Here is a 12,934-nt window from a genome sequence, read left to right on the forward strand (position 1 = left end):
CTGAACACCAGAGCAGGACTGCAGGGGTATAGCCCTCCCTACCTCCCACACTCTTCTATTCAGATACCCAGGGGCCCATGTGCACCTCTAGGATCAAATGGCCAAAAACGGGACCCCAGAGGTTTCCAGAGTCTCTGTCTGTCACAGGGGTTGGGCAGCCCTGCTGGCCCATCCCTGAGCGGAGCGTCCAGATGGTGCAGAGCGGGGTGTGGCTGGGCTGGACAGGGTAGGGCAGTGGGCTCTGGATGGGGCTGATGCTAGGAGTTGGGTGTTGCTTCCTGCCTGCGGGTGGGGAGCACCCTGACTGAGTGGGTGGAGAAGCGTTGGTCACCAGTCCAGACCCCCAGCTCCTTTGGTTAGAGGCTGCCTTCAGAATAGTGGCTCATCTCCTTGGACTTTTCTGGCTAGAACAGGTGAGGTGAGTTGAGCCAAAGTATCAATATCGCTGAGTGGATCTTGAGGCCTTATCCCCCTATGGAGGAGACTCCAACAGTAGACACGATGCCTGCTATGGACTGAAGGTTGTGTCCGCCCAGAATTCATAGGTTGTTATCCTAACCACCCAAGGCGATGGTAATAGGAGATGAGGCCTTTGGGAGGTGATTAAGTTCAGATGAGGTCCCCATGATGGGATTAGTGCCCTTAAAAGAAGAAATACCAAAAACTTCCTCTCTCTACCACGTGAGGACACAGCAAGAAGGCGGCAGTCTGCAAGCCGGGTCTGTCACCTTGATCTGACACTTCCATGATCCAGAACCATGAGAAGTAAGCATCTGCTGTTTAAGCCACCCGGTCTGGTATTTTGTTAAAGCAGCCCGAGCAGACTCTACTGTTACTGTTGTTGGATCACATCCACTAAGTGGCTAAGAAGGACTCAGTGGCCACATTGCACCTACATGTCCGGTGTTGCCATGAGTGGCCTTTCGTTCTTTGAAGGACAATTAACATTTATTTAGACCTTGTATACTAAAGCAAAATAATGTTTATTTTTTGGAAACTTCTTCAGCGAACATGCTATTTTCTGTGTGGTGAGGGTAGAGATTTCCCCCACCCCATTCCCAACCCCGTAGAACAGAAAACCAAGCAATCACAAAACAGACCATGTCACCGTTGCTTGGGACACTCTGGTCCAGACTTGACGATGCCTGTGACATCTCTCCAGACCTTCTTTGATGACAGCCTCTCAACTTTTCTTCGTGACTTTCTGGCCAATTCACTTATTTGGCACGACTTAGTGCCTTCAGTTTTTAATTCTGTTTTTCAGTCTCCCACATTTTGCTCTTTGAAGTGCACTGGTTGCCATAGAAGCGGTGATGTCAGGGCCAGGCAGAGAGCTTTATTGGCATGGACAAGTGCTTTATAGAGTTGTTTTCTCAAATAATGTTTGGAGCTGGTGTTAGTCATACTATGAGCAGCAGGATGCTCAGCTGTAGACCTGCCGCTATCCTGAGGCTCCTGAGTTCTACTACCCACCTGGGGACTCTGCTCTACTATGCTCGCTTTTCTGGAACCCTCCTGTCTGTTTAGCCACATCCTACGGAGGGTGCAGTCTTAGAGGGAACCTGGGGGTGGGACAGGCCTTCATCTTCATCAGCAGGGAAGCAAACCCTTCAAAAAGACATTTACTGCCACCTTTCTGAGTCCTCACTGGCGTTCTCACTATTTCCTGTAACATCTTGTCACATTCACACATTGATTTTAAAATGCTGAAAATGTGCCTCTTGGAGAAAGAGCTTGGGGGAGAGGAACCAGACAGGTACTGTCCTTTGCTTTATCTGGGCATCTGAGGGGCACCAGACCTACCTGACTTTTGTGTCCAGTGTCCACCAGCAAGAAGATCTCCCCAGCCCCAGTTTATGTCAGACCTCAGGAGTGAGAAGACAGGTGAGAGGGAAAGAAAGGGATGAGAAGGTTAGAACCACTCACCCCAGGCTTCTCTTCTCCAGGCTGATGCTTCTGTACCTCCCAAGGTCAAGGCATCATCCATCGGGCTGTGCTCGGTGGTAGGCAGAATATTGGCACCTCCAGAGATGCCCATGTCCTAATCCCCAGCACCTGAGAGTTATTATACATGGCACGGGGGAATTAAGATCACAGACAGAACTGAGGTTGCTAGGCAACTCACCCCCATATAAAGAGACCATGTTGGATTATCCAGGTGGGACTGATATAATCAAAGGGTCCTGAGAAATGAAAGTAGGACACTCAGGATGGGTGATACAGAAGGAGGAAGACTCATCCGGTGTTGCTGGTTTTGAAGATAGGAGGGACCCCAGAGCCAAGGGATGTGGGCAACCCCTGGCCATTGGGATAATCAAGAAACAGACTACAGGCTCAGAAGGAACTCAGCCTTGCCAACACCTTGATTTTTGCTGAGACCCGTGTCAGACTTCCGGAGAAGGCGATGGCACCTGACTCCAGTACTCTTGCCTGGAAAATCCCATGGATGGAGGAGCCTGGTGGGCTGCAGTCCATGGGGTCGCTAGGAGTCGGACACAACTGAGAGACTTCACTTTCACTTTCGTGCATTGGAGAAGGAAATGGCAACCCACTCCAGTGTTCTTGCCTGGTGGGCTGCCGTCTATGGGGTTGCACAGAGTCGGACACGACTGAAGCGACTTAGCAGCAGTAGCAGCAGTGTCAGACTTCTGACCTCTAGAACTCTAAGATAGTACTTTTTTCTGTTGTTAGAAGCCACCAAGTTTATAGCAATTTGTTACAGCAGCCATAGAAAACTGATTCACACCTCTAGGTCTCCTCCAAATATTTGGCTATCTACTAAAGAGACTCCAGCCCCTTAGACTGTGTCCCCCATGAACTGAATCTCTTTGGGGGTTCATGACCCTTAGGACAAGAACCCTTTGCCTTAGAAGTAAGACTGTGACCGATTGTAGAGTTAGGTTTGTACATGGAAAGGGGGCATCACCGTGACTTTTAAGGTCATCAAGCGTGTCAGCTGGGTCTTCCTGGGAGCAGAGGCTGAGATGGAGGGTGCAGGGCTTATTAGGGGGGAGGCATGGAGATAATAATGCCTGTCAAACATAAGGGGCCAGAGCAGGACTGGGCAGGGAGAACTGCAGACTACGATGAAGATCTGACCAAGCCTTGGCCAGACCAGTGGGCAACTCTACAGCAAAGACTGCCCATCAGAGTCCTGTGTTGATCAGAGTGGCCCAAGTCCCCTTGGCTGGGGCTTCCTGGGAAGAGTGTGACCATGGTCCCAGAGCTGAGGCAGGATCTTTCTTTCTTTTTTATTTTTTTGGTGGGAAGGAAAGTTTGCTTTATTTTGGATGTTGGCAACCAGAGGAGGGGTGGGTGAGGGAAATATGTCTGTCCAAAGGCTGACTCCCCCGCACTGACAATCAATGGCAACAGCTTTTAAAGACAGAGAAGGGACTACATGCAGAAACAGCAGAGTTGGCTCTGATAGTCATCTTGAAATAGGTCATCAGTGGTCTGAATAGTGTCATCTTGGTTGCTTTAGGTGCAGTTAATCTTCAGTTCCAGGGTCAGTTTGTTTCCACTTCTTTGAGGCTGATTCTGGAACTGTGGCAGCTTATTTTGTTGGTACAGTCTGGTCATCACATAGTTAACTTCTTCCACCTGGTGGGGATTTCAGTATCCACAAGATAGCTCACAGGCTATGCTATTCATACTCCTTGAGAAGGAACTAAAGGTCCTTGACTATGCTTAGTGAGTGGTAGTGGTGGTTTAGTTGCTTAATTGTGTCTGACTCCTGCAACCCCATGAACTGTAATCTGCCAGGCTCCTCTGTCCATGAGATTTCCCAGGCAGGAATACTGGAGTAGGTTGCCATTTCCTTCTCCAGGGCATGAATCTGCCTGCAATGCAAAGAAGACTTGGGCTTGATCCTTGGGTCAGAAAGATCTTTCTTTTTTTTTTTAATTAATTTTTTTTTTTAACTTGGCTGTGCTGGGTCTTAGTTGCAGCAAGTGGGATCTAATTCCCTGACCAGGGTTTGAACCCAGGCCTCAGTGCATTGGAAGCATGGAGTCTTAGCCACTGGACCGTCAAGGAAGTCCAGATTCTTTCTTGAAGGGAGATCCTGGCGGTGCATCCATGACCACTATATGAAGGCAGTAGTTACTTGGGAAGTTATCTCTTGGTTTTAAGTCTTTCGGAGTATTATGGGACTACAGTGATTCCCACTGGGTCTTCACTGCCTTTTCTCTCCTCTGACTTGAATGTTTGAGACAGGTGCCATTTCAGTTTGGGCCAGGTTTCTGTAAATATGACGTCATCTGGTGGTATAGGCTTTGCAGAATGGACCAGATTCAGCTTAGGCACCACCTAGATCTGTGCACCCAGATCTTTGTCATCTGAGGCCGGGCCACCCTAGTGCCACCCTGGCTTCTCCTCTGATTGTAACAGCCACCCCTCTACCTCCCCTGCCACTCCAGACCACAGACTACCCATGGCAGCTGCGCCTAGACCCTCTACTGGCTCAACGCGTGTCCCAACAGTGCCTCTGCCTGGCACTCTAGTCTCTCCCCTTAGTCTGTGTGGCCCCTGAGGCGCTTGAAGCTGCTAGACCTTCTTTGGGCTCATATGCAACCTAGTAGTGCGGGGTGGGTGGTGTAGACTGGGCCTGGGGGTGCACGCCTCTTCCTCTCTACCTGGGACCCACAGTTCAGGGACAGGCCACCTTCACAAAGGTGTCAGCGAGGAGGTGTGGCCATGCCATCTTCCTGAGCATCTGTACCCCCTTCCCTGCCTCATTGCCCATCGCTTTTCTCTTGCTTGTCTGGGACTCTGTCTCCCAATAAAGTGTTAGCCCTTCAGCTTTTTTTTTCGGCGGTGCTGCCCAGCTTGCTGGATCTTGGTTTCCGGACCGTGGATTGAACCCACACCCACAGTATTGAAAGGGCTGAGTCCTAACCACTGGACTGCCAGGGAATTCCAGGGTTTTTTTTTTTGTTTTTTTTAAATAGCTTTACTGAAGTATCATTTATATACCATAAAATTCACAGCATTGCTCAACCATCACCAAAATCTAATTTTAAAACATTTCCATCTTCCCCCAAACATCCCCGGGGCTATTTCCCATCTTCCCTGTTCCTGTTCCAGCCCCCGGCAACCACTAAGCTGCTTTCTGCTTCTCTCGATTTGCCTTTTCTGCCCCATAAACTTTTGCCTCGGGCTTTGTTGTTTCAGGAACCCATATTAAGACCCAGAGCAAATGCTGCAGAAAAGTCCTTGAAGGATTGCCACTTGGCCTCCTCTGACTTGGAGGCAGGAGCCACCATCCTGGGCAACTTGCTAGGAGTGGAGATAGAGGACGTGGGAACAGATTTGAATTATTTTTAATTAGAACATGAGATGCATTAACAATGATCATGATGAGGCAGGATAGAACGTGTCTTAGTACTTTAACAGTTTCTACCGAAATGGCCCTGTTTCCTGAGAGTGATTTTTATTCTGACCAGAAATTTCTCATCTGATCACATGCTCTGCTAAATGAGAGCCTGGGAGTCAGTAGGGCCCTTAGGTCCTGACCAGGGGAGCTTTTTCTGGTGATTCTATTGAGTTTCTTTTCAATTTGGGGGCCCCCAGTCAAAAATTCCCCTCAATGAAAGATGTTCTGTGTTGTCACTCTTTACAGGGTAACGTGCTACCCTCTTTAGAAATGTGTTCATATTAAGTCAGGGCTTTGACACTAACCCCACAGCATCATTGGTAGTAGGCTGCTGATTCACAACAGCTTTGGTCGAGGCCTGGGGGCGGGCATTCCTTCACCAGAGTCCTTGGTTTCCCTGTTGCTTTCATATCAGGCAGGCTGAGACCTTTATGATGTTAAAAAAAAAAAAATGGTTCTGAAGTATAAAACAATTTGCTGTCTTGGAGCCAGGACAAAGGTTATTCTCAAGCATCTATTATGAGTCAGGTCTTAAATGATATATAAAGCAATTTGTTGTGCCTTTAATGTGGGCTTGAGTGTGTGCCAAGTGCATGTTATCCTCGTCTCCTTTAAATCCTCTTAACAACACCAACAGGTTTCCACTTTAGAGACGTGGAAACTGCCCAGTGAATGAGTAGCCAGGTATAAACTCAAACCCAGGCCTGATGCCATTGCAGGATGTATCATCATTGGCAGCAATGTAGATGAATAAGGTGGTGCTCAGGGGCTCATATTTTAGAAACATAGAACGGAAATAGAACAGGTGCATTCTGTGAAGTTTTGTGATAATAGCTGGCATTCATTGAACACATATGATGTGCCAGACACTTGCTTTTAAGTGTGTTCTCTAATTCTCAAAAGGACCCCAAGAGTTGTTTCCTTTAAAAATTTTTTATTTATGTATTTTTGACTTCTCTGGGTCTTCATTGCTGTGCACAGGCTTTCTCTAGTTGCAGTGAGCAGAGGTTGCTCTCTGGTTGCGGCACTTGGGCTTGTCATTATGGTGGCCTCTCTTGTTGCGGAGCACAGCCTCTAGCGGGGGTGCTCACTGATTGTGGCGCAGGGGCTTAGTTGTCTTGCAGCATGTGGGGTCCTCCCCGACCAGGGATCGAGCCCGTATCCTCTGCATTGGCAGGCAGATTCTTAACCAATGGACCAGGGAAATTCCCCAAAGAGCTGTTTCTGTTATTAATATCATTTTATTGATGGACACACTAAGGTTCAGGGGGGATTTAGTCAACCTGCCCAGAGTCAGGAGACAAGAGACACGCTATTCCCCATGGCCTTTTAGGTGATGAAATAGGCAAAATAGAACTTTGCTGATGAGCTGGTCATCCCTGCTATGAGGAGTAGGGAGGAGGTGTTTTACACAAGGCACCAAAGACAGATAGGCAGATGATTGTTTACCTGGCAGCCAGGGAAGGGAATAGAAGGGAAGGGTACTTGAGGCAAAAGGAGCAGCTTCAGCCAAAGCCAAGGTGTGTGGAAGAGTGTATGGATTTGGGGAACCCTCAAAGGCTCCCCTTGTCAGAAGCTTCGATTTGGGAAACAAGGGTTCCCTTTGGAGCAGGAATAGGTTAGGAAAAGAGGTGCAAAGACTGAGGTCTGTGAAGCTGGGAAAGGGGCAGATCAGGACAGCCCACAGGGTCAGGCTGCTGGGAGCCCGAGTTAATCTTGTTGGCAATGGAGAGCCTTTGGAAAGATTTCATTAGAGGTGTAGCAATCAAATTTTCCTTTTAGAATGACTACCCTGACAGCACAAAATATCTTAACAAAAATAATTTATAATTTTGCATCAAGGCTGTCAGGGATAGAATACGCACAAGAGGAGTCTTATTAGGGTCAGGGGTAGGAAAGCAAGGAACTACCAGCGTGCCTGTTAGAACATACATTGGTGGTTGCTTAGGGCTATGGATGGGGTGATAGCCAAAGAACATGGGGTTTCTTTTCCAAGTGATGAAAATGTTCTAACAGAGGGCTTGTTCAGAGTTGGGCGTGGCAGGAGGTGGGAGGTGGGGTCAAAAAGGGAAAAGGCCAAAAGGCTATCAGCAAACCTCACCACCTACCATTGTCCTCAGTAGGGGAGGGGGACTGAGAAGGGACCTCCCCCAACCCTGCAACATGGAGGAGAATGGGGAGGACAAGCATCTTCAGAAATAACAGCCTCAGGTGGACACTGCTGGAACATGCTCTTTGGACTTTGTGTTTGATTTTTATTGTTTGGGATTTGTTATTGAAGTATCCAATATGCATAGGAATATGTAAAATGTAGTGTACAGCTCAGACAATTTTCACAAAGTCGGGTAAGCAGCACCTGTTTCAGGGAGCACAACATGAGCCTGGAAAACCTGAGGCTCACCAAGTGAATCCAGACATAAAAGGCCCCATGGTATATGATTCCATGTATACAAAAGGTCCAGAATAGATATATCTATAGCAATAGAAGATATACTGATGGTTGCTTAAGGCTATGGATGGGGTGATAGCCAAAGGGCATGGGGTTTCTTTTCCAAGTGATGAAAATGTTCTAAAGTTGACTGTGGTGATGACTGGATATGCACACACCTGTGAACATACTAAAAACACCATTGATATATAGAATAAAAAGAAAGAGGAAGGGAAGGATGGAAGGGTGTGTGGGTAGATGACCAGGATTTCAGAGCTAAGGTGGTGGTGCTTCCCAGGGCCCAAGCCTTCCCAGAGGGTAACCACAGTCCTCTTTTCTAACACAGTGTATTTGCTTCTCCTGTCTTTGCATCTTATGAAAAAGGAACCAAATGGTCTATTGTGTCTGGCTTCTTTAGCTCAACATTTTGTTTCTGAGATTCATACATATTGCATATGCCCTTAACTTTTTTAAGAATAGTTTTTTTTTTTCCTCATTACAAATTAATACACATACATCCAAAAAGTCTCTGGAAATTACAGAAAAGCAAGAAGAAGGAGTAAAGAGCTCCAAACATTTCACAACCCAGATAGAACCACTGTTAATATGAGTGACTTTTTTCAAGTATTTTGACTCTGCATATTAACTTCTACACAATTGCCAGTAGGAGGTATCCCCCTCTAGTTTTTAAAATATTTTCCATGAAACTGCCATCTTCCGTGGACAAGCTTCAGTGGTTTGTGTAAATGTCATATCCACATTTAGTATTTTAAATAGATTCCAGTTTATTTAGAGCTGTAACAAAAATAACACACAATCAAATGCATAATAAACAAAATTTATTAGAAACTACTAGTGTGAAAATTTGTGTAGCTTGGTTCATTTGTGATGGTATAAACTTGAGAATAACTTTTAGATATCCTTTTAAATTTAAGAATGTCATAAGAACAAGTGACTTACTAAAAACTCTTACTATTGCAACTACCTATCTACATGAATCAGAGTTTTTCTCCATACCAAATGACTAAATTAAAATAAATGAATGTCATCTGAGATTGTCATAAGAGAAACTTTCATTCATACTCTTCAGTTTAAAATTTAAGTTTTCATTGAAATAGCCTCATTGTTTTAATGGTTGATTTTATAAGAAGCAGGTATTATAGTCTGAACTTTAAAACTCGTTGTTTAGTCACTAAGTCATGTCTGACTCTTTGCCATCTGGTGAACTGTAGCCCACCAGGCTCCTTTGTCCATGGAATTCTCCAGGCAAGAATACTGGAGTGGGTTGTCATTCCCTTCTCCAGAGGATCTTCCCGACCCAGGGATGGAATCTGCATCTCCTGCATTGGCCGGTGGGTTCTTTACCACTGAGCCACCAGGGAAGCCCTTAAAACTCACTGATAATAATGAAATACTTCTTTTGTCTCTTTTATGTATTGGAAAAATCCACACAGATTTTGTAGAACAATTTGCTGCTGAGAACTTCAAAATCCAGTTGTACATTTAAAAATTACATAGACTTTCTTGCTTTAAAATACACATTTAAAACTATAAAGGTAATATAAATGTAATTTATTATAAAATATGAAAAGTAAAGACAAATAAGAGAAAAATAAACTGAGAGTCCCACCTATTGTATAATCAATATTCACTCAACAAACATTACATGTCTGCTGTTAACACAAAATTGTTTTAGATTCTGGAGTTGCAGTGATGAAAAGACAGAGAAAATCCATGCTCTTACAGATACATATATTTTTCTTTTTTCCCTTGCCTTATATTGCTTCTCTCCCAACTGGTACCCACTGACTTGTTTTCTATATCCATGAGTCTGCTTCTTTTGTTTATTTGTTTTATTCACTCATTTGTTGTATTTTTTAGATTCCACACATAAATGATATAATACAGTATTTGCCTTTTTCTGTCTGACTTATTTCACTTAGCATAATGCCCTCCAAGTCCGTCCATGCTGCTGCAGAGGGCAAAATTTCATTTTTTATGGCAGAGTAGTATTCCATTGTATATATTATATACAACATCTTTATTCATTCATCTGACACTTAGGCTCCTTCCATACCTTGGCAATTGGCAAAACTGCTATGGACCAGTTTTACATATTTCTTTGACAGGGGACATATACATATAAGATAACAGATAAGCAAGATAGTCTTAGGTACTGGAAAATACTAGCAAGAAAATAAAACAGGCTGGTGAGATAGGAATGACATGGGAAGGTGGGCAGTTATGATGGTCAGGGAGGGACACTTGAAAAGAGACCTGAAGAGGAAGAAATGGTCTGCCATGGGAATACCCAAAGGCAAAGTATTATTTTCAACTCATAACTCAAAGATGGGAATATGTTTGTGCTTGATTGAAAGACAGATGCCAGGGTGGCTGGGGTGGGGAGAGAGTGGAGAAGAAAAAGCAGAAGGGCCAGATCCTGGAAGTCCTTGTTAGCCATGGTACAAAGTTCAGATCTTACCCATGTTTTGAGTAGTTACTTAGAGTCTTTTTGTTTTTGTAATGATTTGTTATTTGTATCTTATCAAACATTTCAATATAGAGATGATAGCGGAATTGTTCAGAAAACTTTCCAGTTTAGGCAGTGATATAAAGAGGGGTTAGGACTTCCCTGGCGGTCTAGTGGTTAGAACACTGTGCTTCTGTGGCAAGGGGGACAGGTTAAATCCCTGGTCAGGGAACTAAGATCCCACATGCTGCGTGTCTTGGCCAAAAAAAAAATTAAGGAGAGGTTAATAACAGATAAAGTCTGCATTCGGGTAGATGATTAGTCTTTATTTCTCATAAAAACATAGGGATCTCAGTCATTCAATATGATTCCCAGCTTCCAGGTGCCATATGAGAAAAATATCATTAAAGGCTGCTGCTGCTAAGTCACCTCAGTTATGTCCGACTCTGTGCGACCCCATGGACGGCAGCCCATCAGGCTCTCCTGCCCCTGGGATTCTCCAGGCAAGAACACTAGAGTGGGTTGCCATTTCCTTCTCCAATGCATGAAAGTGAAAAGTGAAAGTGAAGTCGCTCAGTCGTGTCCGACTCTTAGCGACCCAATGGACCGCAGCCTACCAGACTCCTCCATCCATGGGATTTTCCAGGCAAGAGTACTGGAGTGGGGTGCCATTGCCTTCTCCAATCATCAAAGACTAAGTTAAGTGTATTCTCAGTGAAGACTAAGAGGAATAAAAGCCTTCAATATGGGATCTATAAACAAATCTGCAGCATGAATGGAGGTAAACATATCGTGCTCAAAGCAAAGAAAGGGCATATTTTTAAAAAGTTTTTTTTTTCAAAAACAAATTTTAGTCAACATCTGTTTTAGTCATAAGGAAACTTAAGAAACTATAGACTCTAAACAAGAGATCAAATATAAGAAAGATAAGCTTAGATGATAAGGCAGCAGACCAAGATGAAAACTTTAGAAGCGAATGCAAGGAAGCAAGTCATTTGGGACCAAAGCTGTAGGTAGTGTTATAAGCACCAGTGAGCAGAATTAATATTACAATGAATCTATTTGGTGATAAGGAAGATGGGGTTGAGAAAAACCTGAGAATGAATAGGACAAGGATAAGAAGTTAAAAGTTATCTGAAAAGTTATGAACACAGAGGCTAGACAGTGAAGATCCAACATGTGGATAATTTATACTTCCAAAGAATCCAAAACAAATAGAATAACAGCTGTTGTGTTTCAAATATAACAGCAACAACAAAAGTCCCACAGGGCCTTTTTGGGGGCAGTGTGACAGAATAATTCTAAGTTCATCTGGAGAACAAATTGCTGTGAAGAGCCAATTAAGTCGTTTAAAAAACAAAAACATGTATACCTGTGGCAGATTCATTTTTATATTTGGCAAAACTAATACAATTATGTAAAGTTTAAAAATAAAATAAAATTAGAAAAAAAAAAAACAAAAAAAACAAAAACAAAAACAAAATGGTGAATGAGCACTTGCTCTTCCAGACATTAGAATTCACTTGAAAACTATTATAATGAAGAGTGGGGCTCTTGTCAGAATAAGAAAAACATGAAAATGGAAAGGAGAAGCCAGCGGTATATTTGAGTTTACATGTTTAATACATGGGGAAGATCTGAAGTCAGTAAGAAAAAGATTTAGTGAATATGGGTGGGAAAGTGTGTTCACATATGGGGAGAAAATTGTTAGTTTCTTTCCTTATGTTAATTCATAAATAAATTGAATTTGGATAGAATTAAAGTATGAAACATGAAACCACAGACCTGTCAGAGATGATAGTGTAGGTGAAATATATCTAAACTTGGGTTTGGGAATGCCTTTCCAACTGTAACATCAAAGTTTTAATTATAAAGGAAAAGTTTAGTAGATTTGATATTATAAAATATAAAGCATTAAAAAACCAAAATATTATAAACAAATGTTTGTAATAGCTAATGCTAATGACAAACTGAGGTAAAATATTTCCAATGTATAAGGTAAATGTTTATTCTTAATACATGAAATTTTTTGGCAATCAGTAGAAAAATACTCCTTAACAAAAAGTGGACAAAGCACCTGAACAGGTTTTGTGTAAACAGAATAAAATCAAAATCACACATAAGCCTTCCGAAAAATGGTCGGCTTTATTCATAATAGAAATGCAAAATAAGGAAACAAAATGTCGGTTTTATCCATTAGGTTAGTAGAGTTGGGGGAGAAAAAAATAGATATCCAGTATTGGTCAGGCTGTGTGAAAATAGGCATTTTCATTTATTTGTGGTTGGGATTATAAAATTGTACAGCTTCTTGATATGAAATTAAATAATGTGTACACAAGTTTAAAAGTGAATTGCCTCTGGACCCAACAATTCCATTTAGAAATTTATCCAAAAAAAAATCATATGAGTTTTTATGCTTTTAAGGTATATCCCGAAGGATGTTCATTCCACATTGTACCAAAGAACTGGAAAAAGAATAACCTAAACGTACACTGTTGACCAGGCTTCCCTAGTAGCTTGGCTGGTAAAGAATCTGCCTGCAATATGGGAGACCTGGGTTCAATCCCTGAGTTGGGAAGATCCCCTGGAGGAGTGCATGGCCTCCCACTCCAGTATTCTTGCCTGGAGAATCTCCAAGGACAGAGGAGCCTGGAGGGCT

The 12,934-nt window shown here is 43.3% G+C and overlaps 1 protein-coding gene across 3 annotated transcripts in view; it reads left to right on the plus strand.

The window, feature by feature from the left end:
• CALN1 (calneuron 1) overlaps positions 1-12,934 on the plus strand; it is a 462,160-nt gene that overhangs the window by 133,810 nt on the left and 315,416 nt on the right. The window lies entirely within an intron of this gene.

The sequence above is a fragment of the Bos taurus genome, chromosome 25, assembly GCF_002263795.3.
Source record: "Bos taurus isolate L1 Dominette 01449 registration number 42190680 breed Hereford chromosome 25, ARS-UCD2.0, whole genome shotgun sequence".
In the NCBI taxonomy this organism is placed as follows: Eukaryota; Metazoa; Chordata; class Mammalia; order Artiodactyla; family Bovidae; genus Bos; species Bos taurus.